Source organism: Protopterus annectens, chromosome 2.part1, assembly GCF_019279795.1.
Source record: "Protopterus annectens isolate FY-2018-M chromosome 2.part1, PAN1.0, whole genome shotgun sequence".
Classification (NCBI taxonomy): Eukaryota; Metazoa; Chordata; order Ceratodontiformes; family Protopteridae; genus Protopterus; species Protopterus annectens.
The window spans coordinates 424,036,467-424,057,624 of NC_056729.1; the positions used below are offsets into that span (position 1 = coordinate 424,036,467).

At 39.0% G+C, this 21,158-nt stretch overlaps 1 protein-coding gene across 1 annotated transcript in view; it reads right to left on the reverse strand.

The window, feature by feature from the left end:
* The window catches only part of SLC10A7 (solute carrier family 10 member 7), a gene marked incomplete in the record, with an annotated part of 2,703,821 nt that overhangs the window by 170,698 nt on the left and 2,511,965 nt on the right, over positions 1-21,158 (reverse strand).

Sequence of the window (21,158 nt, forward strand, 5' to 3'; positions counted from 1 at the left end):
CAAGCACCAAAAATGAAACATTTCCCATAACAACCCTCTCAGTAGTCTGTCCATGTATGCACAAGCACCAAAAATGAAACATTTCCCATAACAACCCTCTCAGTAGTCTGTCCATGTATGCACAAGCACCAAAATTGAAACATTTCCCATAACAACCCTCTCAGTAGTCTGCCCATGTATGCACAAGCACTAAAAATGAAACATTTCCCATAACAACCCTCTCAGTAGTCTGTCCATGTATGCACAAGCACCAAAAATGAAATATTTTCTCCAATGACCCCTTGAGTCAGGTTTGTCCACGTATGCACAAGCACCTAAAATGAAACATTTCCCATAACAACCCTCTCAGTAGTCTGTCCATGTATGCACAAGCACCACCAAATGAAATCAAAATGAATCATTTCCCCCAGGTTCCCTTAATTACTTTGTCCATGTATTCATAAGAACAAAAGTAAAACATTTTCCCCAACAACTTCTTCAGTAGTCTGTTTGTATGCATGGTAAGCACAAAATTACATCAAAATGAATCATTTCTCCCAAGGATCCCTTGCGTACTCTGTCCATGTATGCACAAGCACAAAAATTAAACATTTTCCCCCAATGACCCCTTCAGTACTTTGTCTATATATGCACAGGCACCAAAATTAAACATTTCCTCCAACAATCCTCTCAGAAGTCTGCCCATGTATATGCAAGCATTACCAAATGACATCAAAATGAATCATTTCCCCACAAGGTTTCCTTAATTACTTTTCTATGGATGCACAAGCACAAAAATAAAGCATTTTCCCCAATGACTTTTCCAGTATAAGTAAAAACAAAATGACATCAAAATAAATACCTTCCCCCAAGGATCCCTTACATACTTTGTCCATGTATAGTATGTACAAGTACAAAAATTAAACATTTTCCCTAGCCTTCAGTACTTTTCTATGTATGCACAAGCACTGAAATGAAAAAGTTTCCCCAGCGACCTCTGCACTGTCTGCCTTAGACCCAAACCCCTTACCCAGTGTCTCTCCCGCCCAGTTACTAAAGTCCAAACAAAAAAACAGAAGATAAAACTGATAAAATACTGGCTGCAGAGGCTGCAACTGCCTGCAATAAGATGATGCAGCCAGCAACTGGAAGCTGAGTCAGCTCCAGCAAAGTCGATAAATAGTTCAGTGTTAAGAGACTGCTGTTTGAACCAGAAAATTGTCTGATGATTTTTTTTTTTTGGGGGGGGGGGGGGGCTGCTATTGGAGAATGATGATCATTTGAGTTGCTGACCACAGGCTTTTTTATCTTTAGCAATCACTTTGTCAGAAAACAAAATCTGGGTTCCCTTTTAAGCAAAGAAAAAATGTGACCCAAGACATTGCACGCCCTGTTCTCTTTCTGGTGACATTACAGCTTGAATTTGCATTCGAGGTCAACACTCAGGCCATACATCTTGGGGATGTGCTTTCAGGTTAAAATACGCTAATCCTATCAGCTCTTCCAAGTGAATAAAAGGCAGCCAAATATTCCTCTTCAATGAGCAGGATTGAGGTACTCCGTAGCAGCAGTAGGATTGTAGTTACTGACTGCGTTTTCAAAATGTCTGATTAGCCTCTTGCAATATCAGGACATGAACGCAGCTCCCCAAAAGACAAAGACCACTCCAAGCAGACAAACACGTTTACAGCAATGGGTCAAGCCATGTCAATGCTTTATCAGACAACTTTTGTGTAAAAGGCATGCTTTCTCTTTTAATTAACTAAATCTATGTGCACAGTGTCATTTTATGTATGCCTTTCACAGATGTTTTGTAGATGGTTAGCTGCAAGACACTGAGGAGATATTAAGTAAATAAGTGAAACAGCAGTAACCTCTCCTCATCCTACACATGTAACCTACATATTAGTCCCTGATTTTTTTTTTTTTGGTGGGCGGGTGAGACATCTAGAGTCTTTTGCAGAACTGCTAAAAGGACCGATAGCCTAGTACCAACCTACGAACCTATAAATATTGTGGGAAGAAATATCCAGGGAATTGTTATGGCTAGGCTTGTATAGGCCCTAGAGCTGATAGCCTAGTACTAACCTATGAACCTATAAAGTAGTTGGCAATATCTGGATGGAGTGTACCTATTAAAACCACTACAAAAATGCTTGCAGATGTAAATATGCAGCAGTCCTAAAACTCAAAGCTAGCCTCTACCAGCACCTTCATAGGATCAGAAATATGAGGAATACTAATCAAGAACACATTAAAAAGGCATGTTCAAACAAACTGTAAGAAATTAAATGCATACGCGCACAATGAAGGACAAACCTGGCAGGAAGAAATGTCAAAAATGATGGTGTCATGATGTATAGGTCTTTTAAAGTGGCTATTGTTTTGTAGAAATCTGGACCATCTAGGGTCAGACTAACCTGGAGTGAGTGCAGATGGCAAGGTGTGATTTGGTTAGACACAGGCTGCTCCTCTCTGGCACATTAGCTTCTAAAACAGTAACAGAGAATGAGGCAGAGAAATTCATGATAGCTTCAAATTCACGGCAGAAATACAGCTAAATATTTTCTAGTCTACTATACTGCAACTCTAAGTTTATGTAGGTTCTGAAGTTAAAACTGTATATTACGCATGATAGGTTCATAAGTTCATAGGACATTATTAGGCTAACGTCTCAACAGCCTTTACAAACTTAACCAGTTTTACCCAGATTTTACCCAATGTTCTATCCCTAGAGGAAAGATAACAAGGATCAGCAGTGAGTATGGACCTTAAAAGTGACTACATATTCAAAAACTGTAAAGTATGATGCAGAACATGTATATTCAGCATATGTGCTATTTTTATATTCATTACCAGATATGCAAAACCTATGTGAAGACATATGACTTGTCAGTTCAAGTATTGATTATATTTTAACTTTACTTATTCCTCTCCCAAGACTCCCAACACCTTAAACTCTAATATATAAATTCCTGAATGTCTCATCTCTTCTAGTTCACAAACTGTCACTTTAGATATCTCTTTTTGGCCAGAGTTCAATTGCCAACTTAAACATATTAACAATAACCTGTAAAGTATGAAGTGAGAACGTCAAAGCAAAAGCATTAAATAAACAGAGACTAAAATCTCCTCTCAGTAATATATTTAACATACCACCACCACGGCACTGACAACAGCAATGGACTTCAATTCACTTCAAACTCTTTTACTCTTCTTCAAAAGAAAGAAACAACAAATTTCAGTTCACTCACTCTCAATTGATTGAGGAGGGAAGGAAGTCTGGATTATACAGCAAGAAAAAAAGCATGGGAGCCTGTAAGGTCACAGAAAGAACACAACGGCTTTAACTGCACCTGTGACCTGCCACTGAACCCTGACCAGACTGAACTATTAAGTTAGTCAGGTGGGGGGAGGCTGACTCATGCACCTGCTTAGTGCAGTATAGCCCAGTCCCCAGAATTTGAAGTTGAACACCCCCCCCCCCCCACACACACACACACACACAAGTGGAAGTTAGTGGAGAGAGCCAGCAGCAGAGGCAGAACAGAACAGTGCTGTGCAAGCTATCGGATCCGAATCCAATTTTAATAAAGAAAAGAAGTTGCCGCCGTTTTAGAAATTGTAGAACTGTAGGCACTGGGTTAACTTACAAAATTAAGGAAGACCTGCTTCACAGCTAACATGCTGATTAGGTAACCCTCATACAGACTTGTGGAACCTTTCTGCTTGTCTTTGCTGAGATGAACTGATCATCTTGGCAGCAGTATTTGGAATAATGGATATTAAAGCAGAAGTTAACATATGCTAATGCTGCGCATATATTAATGCAAGCTGAACGGAGATCACACTCTAGTGGAGATCGGGAAATTTACCCTTTCCTCACTGTAGTGCAATCTCGGAGTTTGTATATGTTAGTTGGATGGAAAAGTGGGGGTGAGGCACCCCTTCCCCCTCTGTCTATGGCTCCGGCGTCCATGCAAACATTCAACTCAAAATGACACCTTTTGCTTACTCAGAACAGCTGTTATTCAGATATTATCAGCTTAATTATCAGAGTTAAGTGACTATCAGCCATTAATTACAAATCACAATTTAAGCCTAAAACTACACTAGTCACTTTGCATGTCAAAGCGATTTAATTTGTTGTAGTAGTCCTGAACACTTCTGTACAGCAATAACGCCGTCAGAATGCCAAAGAAGAGTTTTTAAAATGGCACCATACTCAAGTATTAGTACTTTCCAAAAGTATGAAGCAAGTGTGTAGCTCTTCTGAGCAGCTCTCTCGGCCAGGGCTCATTTACTGAAATATGTTTGCCAGCAGCACGGTCAAACAATCCCCTTGGCTCCACTCCATGCGTTACTGAGCCAGCTGACTACTCTGGCCTTAATCTCATATCCTGGGTTGACCCTTGGCCTGTATTATGGTAAACAAATGAACACATATGAATCAACACCATGAGCCTTGGTCAGTAGTTGCTTTTCATCTGTTATAGTTTTCAAAATAGGAGCCCCACCAGCATCAGGGATGTCATTTCCATCAGTTCTCATCAACTTCTAGAAAACATCACTGATATAAAGAAAAAAAAATAGAATTCAAAAATATAACAGACGTAAGCATTCAAAACATCATCTCATCTGTTCTTTGAGAGGGCTCTTTCAGAGAATATTGGATAGGATATCTGCTGAAGACCCTTTCTCTGTATAAAGTTCTTGCCAGGGTAATCATCAAAACAAAGACACACAAAGCCAAGCTCTGAAGCACCATGGTGCCAAAAGAGGGCCCCATTCTGGATTCATGGCCCAGGCAGTAATGCTTGAATAAGTGTGAGCCATTAACCAAGTGGAGACTGCACAAATGCCCACAATGAACACACTGCTGAAGAGCACTTGAAGTAACCACATACATGCAGGACATGACTTTAAGGACATTAGCCTCAAACGTGGTTTGCAGTAGGAAGTTTCAAAATGATGCAGTTGTTAATCAATTGGAATACAACTTGCTTAACAAAAGTCAGACACTCTTTGCCTAAGCAAAGAAAAACAACATAACGATTAATCTTCCTAAAATGTAACACCATCTTAATTCATTTAATCCTGGATAGGAGGCAGGGTTGCCAGACGTCCCTATTTGGGCGGGACTGTCCCGAGATCAGCAGCTTGATCCCGAGTCCCGCACTGCCGGTTTAAATCCCGGGCAGCCTCCGCTTTGTTTTTTTTTTTTTTTTTTTTTTTTGATTGGCCCGTATACCGGCATACAGGCCAATCAGAAATCGCAGTTCCATATTAAACAGAAGTAGCTCCGTGTTTAGCAATTTTTGATTGGCCCGTATACCGGTATATGGGCCAATCAAAAAAATCGCAAAACAGAGGTACTTCTGTTTAATGCCTAACTGTTTCCCCTCCACTCTTTTCTTCTCTACCCTCCTCAGTTTTGTTTCTTTCACTGTTTTGAGATTTAAGTATGTACTTTTTGTACAATTGTGTATATTTAATGAACTGCTTATTGTAAACTTGTTTCTTTTAAATTATCTTTCCTTTTTTGTAAGATCTGATCTTAGCTTTTAACTTAGAGTAGTAAATGTTATTATGTAATGTACTTAGTATATAGTGGAGCTTTTCTCCTCGGGCCTCTGCTGAAAATGGACATGTATCCAGCCAGACTAGCCCGGTCAACAAATGTAAAATAAAATAAAATAAAATAAACTGTGATGTTTTGCATTAAACAGAAGTAGCTCTGTGTTTAGCGATTTTTGATTGGTCCGTATACCGGTATATGGGCCAATCAAAAAAATCGCAAAACAGAGCTACTTCTGTTTAATGTGGAACTGCGATGTTTCGCATTAAACAGAAGCAGCTCTGTGCTTATTTATTTTTGATTGGCCCGGGCCAATCAAATAAAAAATAAACACAGAGCTACTTTTGTGAGTTCCACATTAAAGACCCTGGCGTGGAAGACCTTTTTTTTTTAGTCTTCACTTTTGTTTGTCCCTACGTGGCCAGTCGGAAATCTGGCAACCCTGATAGGAGGTTGTTAATTAACAGTGCGGCTTCCTGAGCATTCTAAGCCAGGAAACACTTGCTTCCTGAAAAGTTTTCTCCAAAATCCTCTACCGAAAGCACACTGCATTAGATTTATAATATCTGATAAATGTTAAATATGCTATCTTTTTGATAGACAAAGGACTAAACAGTGGTGTTAGTATCAAAGGTCTGTCTGCAGATGCTAATTTTATATTTTAGATGATTTATGAAAGAAACATTTTGTTTGCCAAAAATAGTGTTATGGTCAAACAAAAGGCTATATCTTTGTAAGTGTGTAAGATGGATCCAAGATACAAGTGAAGAAATTGTTCACCTGTTCACGAGTTTTCCATTGATGCGTGACAATGGGATTAGCATACTGCTGTTTTGTGATAAAATCAGATCTATGCAAGCTATGTATATAATAATTTCACAAGATTTCAACAGTATTAATCTACAAAACCAAATGTGTTACATAGCAAGCATTAGTGGCATCATTGTGGTCTCTGCACATCCCATGCTGACAGTTTCACTGTCATGCTAAGTAAATCACGGCAGCTTCTAGATGCCGCTTTCCTGCCTTAGTTTTATGTATGCACATTTATCAGGACTTCAGAAATTAGACTTTGAAAACAGTGACGTTTCAGGAGTACATGGAAGTGTCCTGTAAAGACGGGTATACTTTAACAGGATACACAGGAACTCTGCCTTCCTGATGGCTATACTCTTGTCGGAAGCAATGAGTAAGTACCAAAAAAAAAAAAATATATAAAAAACAACAGAACTGATAATTCACATTGTCAAAATAAAGCTGTCTGCCTGTCTCTCCTCACCCTCTCGCAAGACTATACCCCTGGAAACATAATGAGAAAACGAATGACTGCATTTAAGGAGAGAGTCTAAAACCACTTTCTGGGAAGGAAATGTCTACAGATCTTCAAGGGCCCCTAATCTTTGTGTAATACTCTACAAATAAGGGCCTACAACTTGGAAGTCATACAGGTGGAAGCAAAGGCCACAAAAACAGCCTCTTCTTAGGCATACATTTCATAACTGAAAAATCAATTGATCTGAACAATGGATGGAATATCCTATCGTTCATGAAGTTCAAACCCTAAAGTGAAGAACGTTTCTTCAAATGAGAACAAAAGCGCAAAACCACTTTACAAGCCTATGCTTATATTTCTGACTTTCATGAGGGTGTGATGTGTTGAAATGAAAGAAAGCCACTTGACTGTGGAACAGATTGATGTCAAACATGTTTACAGGTAGTCTGTACTGGAGACTCACTGTCTAGGGTAGAAGAAGACAGTTCTCTGCCCAAATAAAGAACCACTCCCGCTTGGTAGAATAAGTCTGTTATGTGTAAGGTTTTGTGCAGGACTTCATCACTTCTTAGATGGCCAGATGATCAACTGGGATAAGGGGATCAATACCAAAGCAACCAAGTCCAAAGGTAAAACAGTTTTTTGCCCAGCACAAAAGGACTTCAGCTCATACTGGGATGGCCTCTTGTGCTGTCCCAGACTGGGAATCCCGAAGTCAAACTAAAGTTCAAGTTTAAATTTATTACCAAGTTACTTCAGCCCATATAAATAAAATCACAAATCGGTGCTAACAATAATCAGCGCACTGTATAAGTAAAATCACAGTTACTTAAAAGTTATAAAATGCCACAAGCCAAAGTAAAATAATGCATTTTATGGACTTCTTGAAGCCAGGCAATGTTAGAAATTGCTTTAGCCACTAGGGGAGGAGATTACAGATCTGTGCAGCCTAGTAACACAAGGAAAAGATAAAAGAAGTCTACAGATGCACTCTAGGAATATCCAAAATCTAAAGGGAAGAGAATTGCAAGGGCCTAACTTGATAGTAAGGCATCAAGAGCTCCTTGCAATTAAAGCAGTCCAAAGGAGGCCAATTGCACATAGGATAAATGCTACTAGTGATTGAAAAGAATAAGACTTGGTTATTTTTCTTTCCAGTTTGTGAGAAGGAGCAGAATAAGAGGTGGAAAGACATACATGACTCTCCCTTGACAATGTTGAGAAAATGTATCTATGCCACTCCCCCCTACCTAGTCTATCTTAACATCATAACATCTAATTAACTCACAAACTGTCACTTTTTTACTGGCTTCTCCCCTCCCCAGTCACTAGCTGTCCACTGTCTTGTCTTTCCTATCATTTCATCAACCTACTATTTCTTTCATTCTTAAATTTAAACCAAATTACAACTATCTGTATCTGCAATTACTACCATCCAAGAAAATACTCTCAGTTCTGTTTTTTTTTAACTTCAGTATATTAAACTGGTGTATACACTGTTTGTCTTTACATTTCATTTTTTAATGATGATTATCCAGTGCATGTAAATTTATTTTACTGTTTTCAGTACATTTAATCCCTTTGTTTTCATGATAAAATGTATACTGTTCATGTAACAATGTTATTTTTATGTAGTATAAGTGGTTTAACTGTGGAGCTTTTTAATGTGGGCCACCTCTGAAATTATTTTTGCCGGGTTGGATTTTTCCTGGTCAACAAAGTCAAATAAATAATAAAATAACTGTGACAATGTGAGGTATTGCCAGTTATGCCAACAGAAGTAGGGCAGTAGATGTGTAACATATGCCAGCACAGCTAGCTGGAATTTTGTAAAGAATTATATGCCATTTGTATCTCAAACTGATTTGTACAGATGCTTCTGTTGAAAATGTATTTGTAAAACTGTTTGTGTTAAAAATGTACCAACAGTGTGACCTGCTGGACAGAAAAAGAAATATACATGCATTACTGTAACTGTTTAAATGTATATGTTTTAACAGAGAATACTGGAAGAGAAGAGGTTAATCTCAATTCACCTAACTTTGAAAATAGTTAGGAATTAAATTACTTGACTTAGTCCATAAAGATTTTATCTTACAGTTCTCAATGCAGCCAGAGACAAAAAGTCTGTACAACGAACAGTTCCGCATTGTTTTTGGGGTGAACTAATTGCTACTCTGGAAGGGTGGAGGTTGGAAACTGTTTTATAATTTCCAGGAGCTGCAGCAGATCATAGCAAGTCTATCTCTCTGTGTATTACTGACACATATGTGCTAAATCCTAACAACTTCTAGCTAAGGGGAGTAGCATGGGAACCAGATGTCAGATAACCAGATGCATGTGGTGTCATTCTTTAATATAGGCCACAAATGATGTATAATACTAGAGGAGACTGAAGTCTCATGGCAGTATGTTTTTGGAACCTGAAACATAAGAACCCCTTCACCTTTGTCTTGCTCTAGTAAGTGACCAGGCAATAGTAATTCTTAGATCAGTCAAGAAAATATAGTGAGATTAGTTAAGTAGTGTTTTTCTCTATCTGTGTGAATCTATTCGTCTTAATTTAAAATTTCCTGTGACTGAAACTCTGGTGTTTATTATAAATAGATATTATACATAGATATTTAGTATTTTCATGTTCTTTTATTATTTATTATTAAATATATTTAAACTTTTCACTGTGGCTGGTCCTTTAGAGAATATTTTAACCTTTGAGAGTACTTATATTTATTCTGTGACACTGCGACCACTCCTGAAAGCCTTGCTGGTTGGTCAACATTACCATTTGTATTAATATTAATTTCACTTAGTATAACTGGGTACCCTTGCAAAAGCCCGAGTAGCTGGCTTTGGAGTGTCTGGTGGTGGTGTAACTACCTTATAGTCTGGGCAAAAGGGGCCACAACTAGTAAATCTGTACTAGGCTTTCCCAGGTGTGTGTGTGTGTGTGTGTGTGTGTGTGTGTGTGTGTGTGTGTGTGTGTGTGTGTGTGTCTGAGCTACCTGGAACAGGGGCATGAAGCACTGGTTTCACAGAAAGAGTGGTGAAGAACTTGGCTTGGACACTCTGCAGAGGTCTCAACTCTATAGCTGTGCCAGTGGGGAGTCTTACTGGGGAACTGGAGGGAGGCAGATAGGGAAATCTAGACACCGGACTAAGTATGTGCCCTCTGTGCTCTGAAGGGAAATTGTGCTTGATGCAGAGAGCTGCATCTGGAAATTTTGATGTATCCATTTTTCTTCCAAGTGAATGCCCTTCTTCAGTGCCAGTGGTGAGGATTCAGGCTCCTTGATTACTGACCCAGAGTGGGGACGTCACAATAACAATAAACAAACAACTTAAGATCATACGAGACCGAACTGTCTTCCAGAAAGGCTCTGGAAAGTCATAGTAATAGGAGTGTAACTGTAAGTAAAATAAGCATGGAATTTTGCACTGGCTACAACGTTAGGCAGTCCCTAAATTCAATCTTGGCCACCAGCGGTTGACAAGAATAAGTCTTGGCCATTTTTCTTTACATTTTGTGAGAAGGAGCATAATCCGAGGGCAAGGTGGAAAGGCATATAGGATTCTCCCCTGACAATGTAGAGAAAATATGTCCATGCCACCTCCCCACCATGTTGATCTGAACAGAACAAGTGGAGTGATTAGTCTTTATATGTCCACTTCTCTTTGGGTGAGGGTTAGGTATAATGTACTGTTGAGGCACAGAATGCTCCCTGTAGCGGTGACACAAAGCATAGCTCTAAAGAGCAGCTGGGCTAGGCATGTGGGTGGCTTTGGAAGGTGTTACTGCCCTAAAACCTATATTCCTAGACCATGCCTCATTACAGGCAATGGCCTAGAGATATGACATCAACAAACAAAAGGGTTAAAGCTCCAAATCTGTACAAGGTTCAGCACCTTTCATATGTGGTTGTTGCAGCTCACTGACCTGTTTGACTCCTGCAAACCTCAATTTCGAAGCAAGCAAGTGGCTGGCAACCTTGACTGACAAACTAAAGCTGAGGACCCAAGATAAGAGCAAAGACTGGATTTGCAGATAAATACATAACCAAGCAAGCAAACAAAAACAAAGTTGCTCTCCCAGATGTTTCAGTCCAGGACAAACACCTAATCATCAGTACAAGGAGATTACTGGAACAGCACAAAGAACATGTTGAAAACCAATGGAACTGTGTGCAGAATGCACAGCATTGCAAAATGTATACCTAACCACTGTAGGAGTACACATTAGTGGGGATTACCAGCAATGCAACAAACACACACACAAACATACTAGTGTGTGTACGTGTGTTTAATCTCTCAATATTTTCGATTGATAATTTATGGAGCAAGTGCTACACAACTAAGTGATTCCTTGTGCACATGAATGGACCATGCAAGTCTTAACAGGAAGAATAGTTGAAACTGGCTTAAAAGAGAGAGCAACTGTACTGCAGAAAAAGCAGCAATGGATTAAAGGAATAATGTTTTACATTCTTGTGTGCTCCTACTTAGTCTGTTGCCAGTGTTTGTCCACAAATTGTACAGGGTATGACAGTAGCTCTATGAAGCCATAAAACACCTCTCTTATGGTTTGAGCCGCTGCTCTGTATTTTGACACAGTACAACTTTATTTGAGCTGTGTTTACTTTTGGACTTATGCTCATTAGCATCATTTCGGCAGCTCACAGACAGATATAGTGCACAATAACATGGGTTGTATCCTACAACAATGACTTTTTTTACTCAGCACATGCACTGCGTATAAACTTTATGAACTCTTTTCAAAAACTTTAACCTACATTACATTAAATTCTTTACCACCACAGGAACATGAATCAACTTGAATGAATTTCTCAATTAAATTCTTGGCTTGGCTAGGTATGATTGGTTACTTCTGCCCACACCACTATAGGTTAGACATATTTCCTCCTACTCTTCTTTCTCCACTGGAGTCTCCCAACATCAACTGTTACATTGTCTGATGTGGTTCACTGTCACCTTTTGAGTACATCTGTTCTGGAAGATTCTAGCATCTCTTCTCATCTTAACTTCTGATGCATCCACAGAACCAAGACTATGCCTGGATAATGATAAGAATGGCATTTCTGTTGCCTTCACAGAAAAAAACAAAAAAATCGTTTAACAAAGATACTAATCCATGCAAAAAAAATATGTCAGTGAAGTGGCAAAGTGCACCAGAGGTTAACTTCAAAGTGCATGGTTTTCAAGGTGCCTTTTACAAGGAAGCCTGCATGATCTTCTCACAACTCGGTGGGTTTTCATCACAGTTGCCAGTATTTTCTGGCTTCCTTATAGTTCAGATCATGTGACAATAGGTGAACTGGGTGAGCTTCTAAATTGTCTGTAAGTTAGGTGTCTGTGTGTGTGTGTCTGTCCTGTGACAAATTGGCATTACATCCTTGGCCAGTTCTCTGTCTTACATGCAAGCTTGTTGAGATAAGCCCTCAGCTGTCCAGATTTTCACAGAATATCCAGATTCTTGCCTCATACTTTTGGTCTGTTCCTCATTACTTTTTGGCAAATCACTGAAAACTGAATTCACTAAATGATGTCACACATTTGAATTTCAGACTTTATACCCTTCAGGAAATGCATTCCAACAGAAAATGTGTTATTCTGTCAACTTTCAAAGTGTATAAGAGCAATATTTAAAATCTGTTCTTATTTTTGGAACTTTGTTCCCCCATTATTTTAGGCTTTGTCCAGATTTCTTACACTAAAGGTTTGAGAGGTATGGATTAGTTCCCCTGATGACTGAACAGAATAATAAAGATACTGAAAATTGAAATAATGAACAAAACAACAGTGTTAACCCAGTCCCAAACACCAGCTATGTTAACACAGCAATACCATGGAACCAAACAGCATTTCATTCAGTGTAACGTTCACACAGCTTAAAATCACCCAAAATGACTTGGCAAAAATACACTCACTAAAACTGTCCTAACAGCCCAAAACCAAAAGCTGCTAAAATTAAAACAGTACAAATTATTGTCACTAATACAAGTTATGACTACATCCTAGCTGTAGCTGCACTTTACTCACATGCACCCAGCAAATACTGAGTTTGTACTACGGATGCAGTTTATATTGACATTTGCTGCAAACCTATTCTATGGTTCAGTGGTGCTGTTACAGACATGAATGCTGTGTCACTTATCCCAGAAAAGATGGCGCTCTTATCTATTATCGATCACTTGAGACTTGGCAGAACTGGTTCCCATATAGGCACTCCTGCATCTAAAGACCAGTGTGCTTTTGCATCATAAGTGGCTCAGAGACAAATCACCATTAAAATACTGAATTGTTTCCCCAATACATTAAGTGCTTTAGTAACTAACCCAAGTCATGCTTTCAACAATGAATGGTGCATTGCAACAATAGTAGATAAGTGCCAAAAAGGAGAAAAAAATTACACGAGTTTTTACAGCCTATGTTTGACAGAATCCTAAGATCTTTAACCAGCGGCTGGACCTTTAAAGTTGTTGTTTTAGCCTTGACTGCAATGCCACTGACGAAGGTTTGATGAAAAGCCCAGGAAGCGGAAGGGTCAAATGGAAAAGCATCCTTGCTAGGGAAGGACAGCAACCAATGGAGATCAGAGGTAGAAGAAGGAGCACTAAAGAAGAGGAGGGTAAGAAAGCAGCATAGATTGCTGCCGCTGTGACATGTGCTCTTGGCGTAAATCACATAATGGGGCTCTGGCCTTGTCCTGCATGTACAAAACTCAAAGTCTATTTGGCTTTCTGATGTCACAGAATTCCTATCCATGCCTAAAGGAAATCACTCATCCTAAGCCTGCAAAGGATTGGGGAAGGCCACATTCTATGTAAAGAAAAATCTCTGCTCTTAAGGCCCACAGCAAACGGTCATCCCACAGTGCGTGGCTAGGGTGATACAGAAATGAAGCAAAAGGAAACACACAGGATGGTGTCCATAAATTGGCAGAATGAGGTCTGTCAATGAATATAGAGAGTAAAATTGTAAAATAAATAAAAAAGCAAAAATCAGGGCTCCTCAGATTGCTTATTAATAACTGAATACCCCTATTCACAGTTTATCAGAATGCTAATAATACTTAAAACAATGTACAATAGCATCAGATGGTTTGGGATTTTCACATGCTGTGAGGTTACAGCAATGATTTAATACACACCTGATGTTCCCTTTCAGAAAGGCAACTGTCTTATCTTGTTAGAAAAAGCCGCATAATGCCTTGCTTTGCTAGCAGCATCACATGTTCCAACAGATGCATTAAGAGTGTTATGGAGTACATGGCAGCTTTGCTATCTTGCATTCTTAACTAGGGCGCTACTATGTGTGAGGCGTGAGATCGTTAGAAATGAAGGGCAGAAGGGAAAAGAAAATGGACTGACCGCTTCATGAACCTCTGAAAGTGTGCAACAGTAACACCACCCTATTCCAGCTTACAGTAAACCTGCCCACAAATGACATTTCAGCCAGCAGTCCATCAGATTTCCCTTTCTGACAGAAGTGTGATGCATGTTTCCTATTAATATTTAATTAAGACATCCGCATAACATACTGCGAACACTGTGTGGCAAGTGTGTGTTTTACAGGTAGCACCAAGAGATTATCTTGTTTTGCTTTAAATCCATCAGAAATCTGTTACAAGACCAGTACAAAACATTTCATACAGTCTATCTTCTACCTCATCGGTAAGAATGTCCTGTACATGAGTGTGAGACTAGAAAGCAAAATTATATGTATTCAGGAATGCATTGTAAAACTGTCTGCATGTTGCTTTTTTCATTTTTCAGACAAAAAATACTAGAAAAAATCAATTAAAACCACTCCACCTAGTAACAGCAGATCTATGAAAAGCTGTCACTAATGCATCTGAAACTAGAGTATCACATAACACAGACTCAGTTCCTTCAGCTGTACTAAAGAAAATACCAATATTGTACGATATTATTTAGTACAAAAAGTATGTGAATTTGTCTGCCTATCTAGACATGAATCCCAGGGTAAAGGGCAATTTAAGCCCCTCCCTTTACCATTTCTCCTCTATGTGAATCACTGCGGCTTATTAAAGTTGCAACTCCCTCATACTCTTTGTAAACAAAACTGTGTTCAGAAGAATATAATCCAAGACAGAGAAAATTCAGATCAACATATAATGCCAAAGGATAATAAGATAAACAACACTATGCAGAAAGGGTCAGCTTGGTTAACAACAGATTGTGAGACATAATGATGCAGCCAAACTTTTGACTCTTTAAAGAAAAAACAGGATGTCAGCTGCTGATCAATTACATGGAGCAGAAATACAGAACTTTCTAATGAATTACAGAGTGCAAAATCGTCACACCCAATAAGTATGATGCCATACTTTCATTAAAATAAGGAAGTTGACCCCTTAACTTATATAACCACACACCAGGTCGCTCAATCTTGGGAAAAGGTGAAAACACCACCGAGTTTGTAACACAGTTTTGATAACTTTACTTCCAAAAGTTTGCACACTATAATTCTTTTTTCCAAAATACAGTGGTACAGACAGAACCCCAAAAACCTTTCCATCCATCTATTGTTACTGAGTTGCATCTGACTCCTGCACTGACCCTATGAACAGCCAGCACCAATTCACAGAGTTTACTGGTTATGTAGGGAATGGGAATAGATTTCCGGGCCTTTCTTCCATATCACATGCATATTGCACACCCACCTATAGGCAATTAAGAATGGTTAATTCATCTACTGCATATGTTTAGGATGTGGGAAGAAACTGGAATACCCAGAGAAAACAAAAAAAAAACAAGCAAACATAGGAATAACATGCAGACTCCAGACAGATGGTACTTTAGCTGAGGAAAATCAGAGAACTTCTTTTTCTAAAGCAAAGATGTCACTCACTGCACTACTTTGCCACCCCAGCAAATTCTATTAAACCTTAAAACAAATGCTTGGGGATTCACACTGAACAGACAAACTGGATCAGAGTGATAATGTTTTGCAAACAACACAGGGCAAGACAACATGCAAGAAGGCCTGGTAATTCTGAAAAATTGTATTATTTTCACTGAAAGCATAACATGCACAGCAAATAAACATGCTTTCATTTACAATTAAGTAATTTTCCTTTGAACATCTGAACACACTGTCAGTAGTTAAGTATCACATTAAACTACAAAGCTCTGGTGGAATCTTGGCTTAGTGGCACAGAGGGATAAAGCCGTGACTATGCCCTAGATGACCTAGGCTTAATTAGCTAGGAAGGGAGGAGAAGGCGAGAATAAGCCAGCTCACCTCTCCTTGGGGGCCTACAGGAATGTGAGGTGTTGGCATGGCATGCAGTACTTTGGCAAGGGTGATGGCAATGCTGGTAAAAAGATCCTGGATTGGCATATGTGAGTGTATGTTTGCATCTCCCTAGAAGCAGGTATAGGTGGAATCACAGCCACAATGAAGACAGGTTAGTCCTGGGAGTCCAGGTGTCGCACACATGTTTCAGGTGCCATGGACCAGAGTTCATCTGGACAGGGATACAGGTCATGGAGACAAGCAGGTAACAGGTTTTGAGTATTCTGAAAAATGTCTTGATAAGAAATTTCTCTGGTGATACAGTACCTTGTGTGCCTGCAGCTATACATGGTAACCATTTGAAATGTTAGGACCCGCTAGAGACTGAATGGCCCAAAAAAAAGGACTCAAGTTCAAGATTTGAAGATTTCAAATAAACTCGAATACCACTTTAGAAGGAAACTTTAGTTCTAGTCATACTATACTGTCTTGCTTTCGTGACAACCAAATTAAATAACCCTTAACTCACAATTGTGCATTGGTTAGCAGAACTGCCTCATAGCTCTTGGTTCTCAGTTTTAGTTCCTGGATAGGGTACCTTCTGTGTACATCTCCTCCTCATCCCAAAAACATGCCATTAGATGAACTAAGAGTGCTTGTCAGAATATGCTAGAGGTGTCCTGTGACCCCTGAAAATAATGAAGCAGACATTGGAGAATGAAAGAAGTGTAGCTTTTTAATTCCACAAACAGAAGTAAACAATGCTTTCCAAGACAAAAGTGAGTCTTGCCAAAGCAAAGTTTATCTTGGAAGCTGTGGGCAGAGAATCAAGATTTGAGAACTTCTAATATAAACCACTTATGAAAATGTAGATCATGATCAAAGCTACCATACGGATCCTACTGACCCATGAAAAGCCAATATGCCACATGCTTTGACCTTTAGTGAGTAGTACCATTAACAGGTACCTGAAATTGATCAAGAACATCATACTTCAAGCAATCAAGACTACCGGCAGAGGCACAAGCTATAAATATAGAACATATAAAGTATAGAAATCAGCTCAGATGGAAAAAACAACTTGTATTCAATAAAAACAGAGGAAAATAAACTACATTAAAACAACTTTTACTGTAACATATAAAAGAAATAAGTGGAACTAGCACCTTAGCAAATACAAGCCTTCTACTTTTCTAGAAAATAGAAAGTTTATATTTGCTTTGGCACTAGTTCAGTTTAATTTCTTTAATATATCACAATAAATGTTTATGATTTAATTAATTTCAGTTTGCTAAAATCCTTAATGTATCTACAATTTATATACCTTTTCTTCTTCACCACAGAAAATTATCTAGTATACGGTTTTCTGCCACATGATTTCTATTCCCCTTATACAGCCAGCGCTGTGATGTAGAGGGGCAAAGCCCTAACTATGGCCCGGGTGACCCAGGTTCAATTAGTGGCTCGGGCATCTGAGGTGCTTGGCAGGGAGGGATGAGCAGGAGTGCCTATCCTTGGGGGAGGGACATTCATATCAGTACTCCCTGAGTGGAGGCATGGGTCTTTAATGACAGAAGTAGCCCTTTGACAATTCTGGGGAGGGTGTAAGGAAGACAGGAGGGACAAGATGTTAGGCCATAACATAAAATAATCCCTCCCCACTCACAGAAGTTGTTGCTAGTAAGACCCCCCCCCCCCCCGGACACCCTTAAGTTTCACGTCGACCCCAGCCTGAAAAATAAGTGTGTTATTCCAGGGGAATGAAAGGAGGAGCTGGTAGATTCAGTAATGGATGTGGGCACTGGGGTAGCAGACCAGAAAACTATGAAGCAAGGAAGGGGGGACAAAACAACATTTCTGTTGTCCTTCAGAGATGTCCTAAAGTCGGTTACCAGTGTAATCATCTACTACCAAATACTGTAGCAAATGAGATTAGATAAATCCCTACACAAAGCAAGCTAGACACAACGATCTTAATGCCTACCCTCCTGTAACTTTAAGGACACCCTTTGACATAATGAAGCTAAGGAAGACACCTCCTTCAGCAGATTCTGTTTGTGTAAAACAGTTCTGGAATGGCCAAAGATATCTTCAAAATCTGTGTACAACTCTGGGTATATATAGACTGCAAACACAACTGAGGTACGAGCCAAAAAGTACCAGCATTACTTTCCAAAAAAGAATAAGCAGAATGTGTGTCCACTTTCTTAAAGAAGACAACTACGGCAATAATGTTGTCAGGCTAAACCAGAAACAAAGACTGGCATGGTTAAGCTTAAAAGGATGTTAGTATTTAGATCTGCTTGCACTTCCATTCCATAAAATGATTTCTGGTCAGTCAAGGTTATGCTTTCACCATGTGAGCGCATTTGCCCAGTTACTTGACCTGGAGATGAAATGGAAATGAAAGGGTTTGGTTTACTCAAGCACTCTTCTCATCAGTTCCACTTCCAAATCTAACTAAGAACTTGGGCTGGCCTCAAAGATTGAAAGCAGTAATAAGGGGAATTCTTTGAATGAGTACATCAGAAAACTAAAAAAGAAAGTTGTGAATACAACTTGTTATCAATAAACAAAAATAAGTCATTAGGTGAAATGTCACCAGCCACTAGACACAGCAAAGGTACATGCAGAAAAGTTTTGTGGAACTTCATAAAAAGTAAGGAAATACGTCAGAGTGCTTGGGGACAACAGGAAATATTGTTATAACTACAGGTATAACTGTTGCCATTAGTAAATTTAAAAACTACAATTTAATGAAATCAGGCAACACGCCTATACACTAGCAAAGAAGCTCACACACAATCTGCTTATGTGCATGTGGACAAGCAGTACATGCTCATAAGCTCATAGTCCATGGGTTCAATAGCCAGTGCTAATGTTAGGCATCACCCAAAAGATAAGCTACAGCCACAGTCCCAACACCCCTCCCCAGAATGGATGAGATAGTGCCCACTCACTTCAATCCTGGCCTGCTAACTCCTATAGCACCTGAATCACTAGCTAAACTTGCGTCACCTGTATCATAGCCATGGCTTTATCATTCCATGCCTAGGACCTGGCTGAATGGCTTTTTTCCCTATAATTTACTGTTTGACAAAAATTATAAACCTGTCGCTTCAAAAGTGTTTTTTTCAGTACTGAAAAGGTATGCTTTCCAGAAACATGCACTTCTCTGGGTGGATGAAGAGTTACAGCTGTGAGGAGGCTACATCCTATGTTTGTTTACAGCTCCAAAAAAACTGGCTATATCCCTTGTTCTGCACCTTTGAAAATGGACTTCATAACATAAACAGATGTAAATCTAATTCAGAATTAACTTAACCAGGAAATGCAGTAAATGAAGATATATAAGACTATCCTGATTTTAATAAATTATGATTTTTGTTACAGAGCACTCAGTTCTTCAGTTCATTTCTTGGTTATGGTTCCATTTTGTGCAAACGTTACACATTCTCCCTGTGTTCATATGGGCTATTGCCTAAAAAAGTTTCCTCCCACATGCCAAATATATTCAATAGATGAAGTGGTGATGCAGCAAACTGCCTATAGGGGTGTGTGCGTGTGGGCACATATGTGTGCGAGCATGCATGTGTCTACATGTGTGTGGCAAACCGGAGAGTGAACTGATGTTTTGTTATGGACTGGTATTCTTTTTTTATTTTGTGTTTATTAAAGTTTAATAAATTATAGTTTTAAAGTGGATCCGCCTGAGCCAGCTTTTGTTTGGACTTTGCCCATTGCTTGCCAGTACTGAGTTGGGCTACAAACACCCTTGAAGTGGATAAAACAGGCATTACATACAAATGAATGCATGCAATAGTTATATTACTCCACTGCATTTAATCTTGTTAAGGACAATGCAGAGAGACTGGGAATGTTAACAACATTCAGTAAAAAACAAGACTAGAGGGTTCCAGTTTTCTTTCTTATTAAAAATACTTTCTTGGTCCATTATTTGATGCTGAAGTATACACTCAGGGGTGCAATCTATTGTCTTCCTACTGTGTTTTAACTCCCTCCCAAAAAATGTTATTACACTATAGCACATACCATGTGATAGCCTTACTGATAAATCATTAATTAGTTGGCACAAGAATCAGGACAGGCTAGGACAATGACGAAGTCATAGATGGTGCTGGCATTTCAAGTCTGCTGAGGGACAGCAACACAGCAGAAACCTGAGATGGCAGGATGACCAAAGTCAACAGGGTAAAATAACTTGGTGACCTGAGAAACAGGCAACTGAGCACTTGTAGAAGTCCACAACAACATATGACATAGATGGCAATGTCAAAGTAAACTTTACTGTCATACAGATCAACAAAGATGAAAAAGTGTGCACCACTGCATGATGTTGAAAAAGTGTGCATCACTGCATGAAATGTCGATACTCAGGCATGTACCATAAGAATGGCAGTTTACAGAAGGAAAATTTAAAGAGTAAAAATAAAAATCAAAATAAGATGCTAAAAGTAAAGTAAAAAAAAATACAAGTTTTTTTTACATCAGAAACAAAACAAATACAACTGGAACACACTAAGTAGAAATATAAGGATATTAATGCTCATTAGCAGTGCTGCAAACAGCAGTGTCACCCATTTTTTGCAAGGAAAGGGGATACTTGGGATGTAGAATTAGTGATCAAATATTCATTATGGAGGTTGGGCATATCTGTCATCATTTTTTGAGCATGAGAGAATCACAACTAACAGAACCATCCAGTTATACTATAAATAACTGATCATGTATGTGACGATAAACTTGAAATTCTGAAAATTAAAAGCCATATACCCTAGTATCATCTCTGCACACAGAAGTCTTGCTAACTAAATATTGCATGATCTTCTACAGCAGCAGGAAAACATGTACATAAAATGAATCTCTTTACAGCAATGAGAGGTAATAAAACGCATTAAATAGGTCAGTGAAAAAGGAGCCAAACTGCACTAAAGATACACATGTGAGCTGTACCAATGCTAAGAAACACAGAAGGGAATGGGACTGCCTCTTTTTCATACAGTGAAAATATTGCCATAAAAAGCTAACACA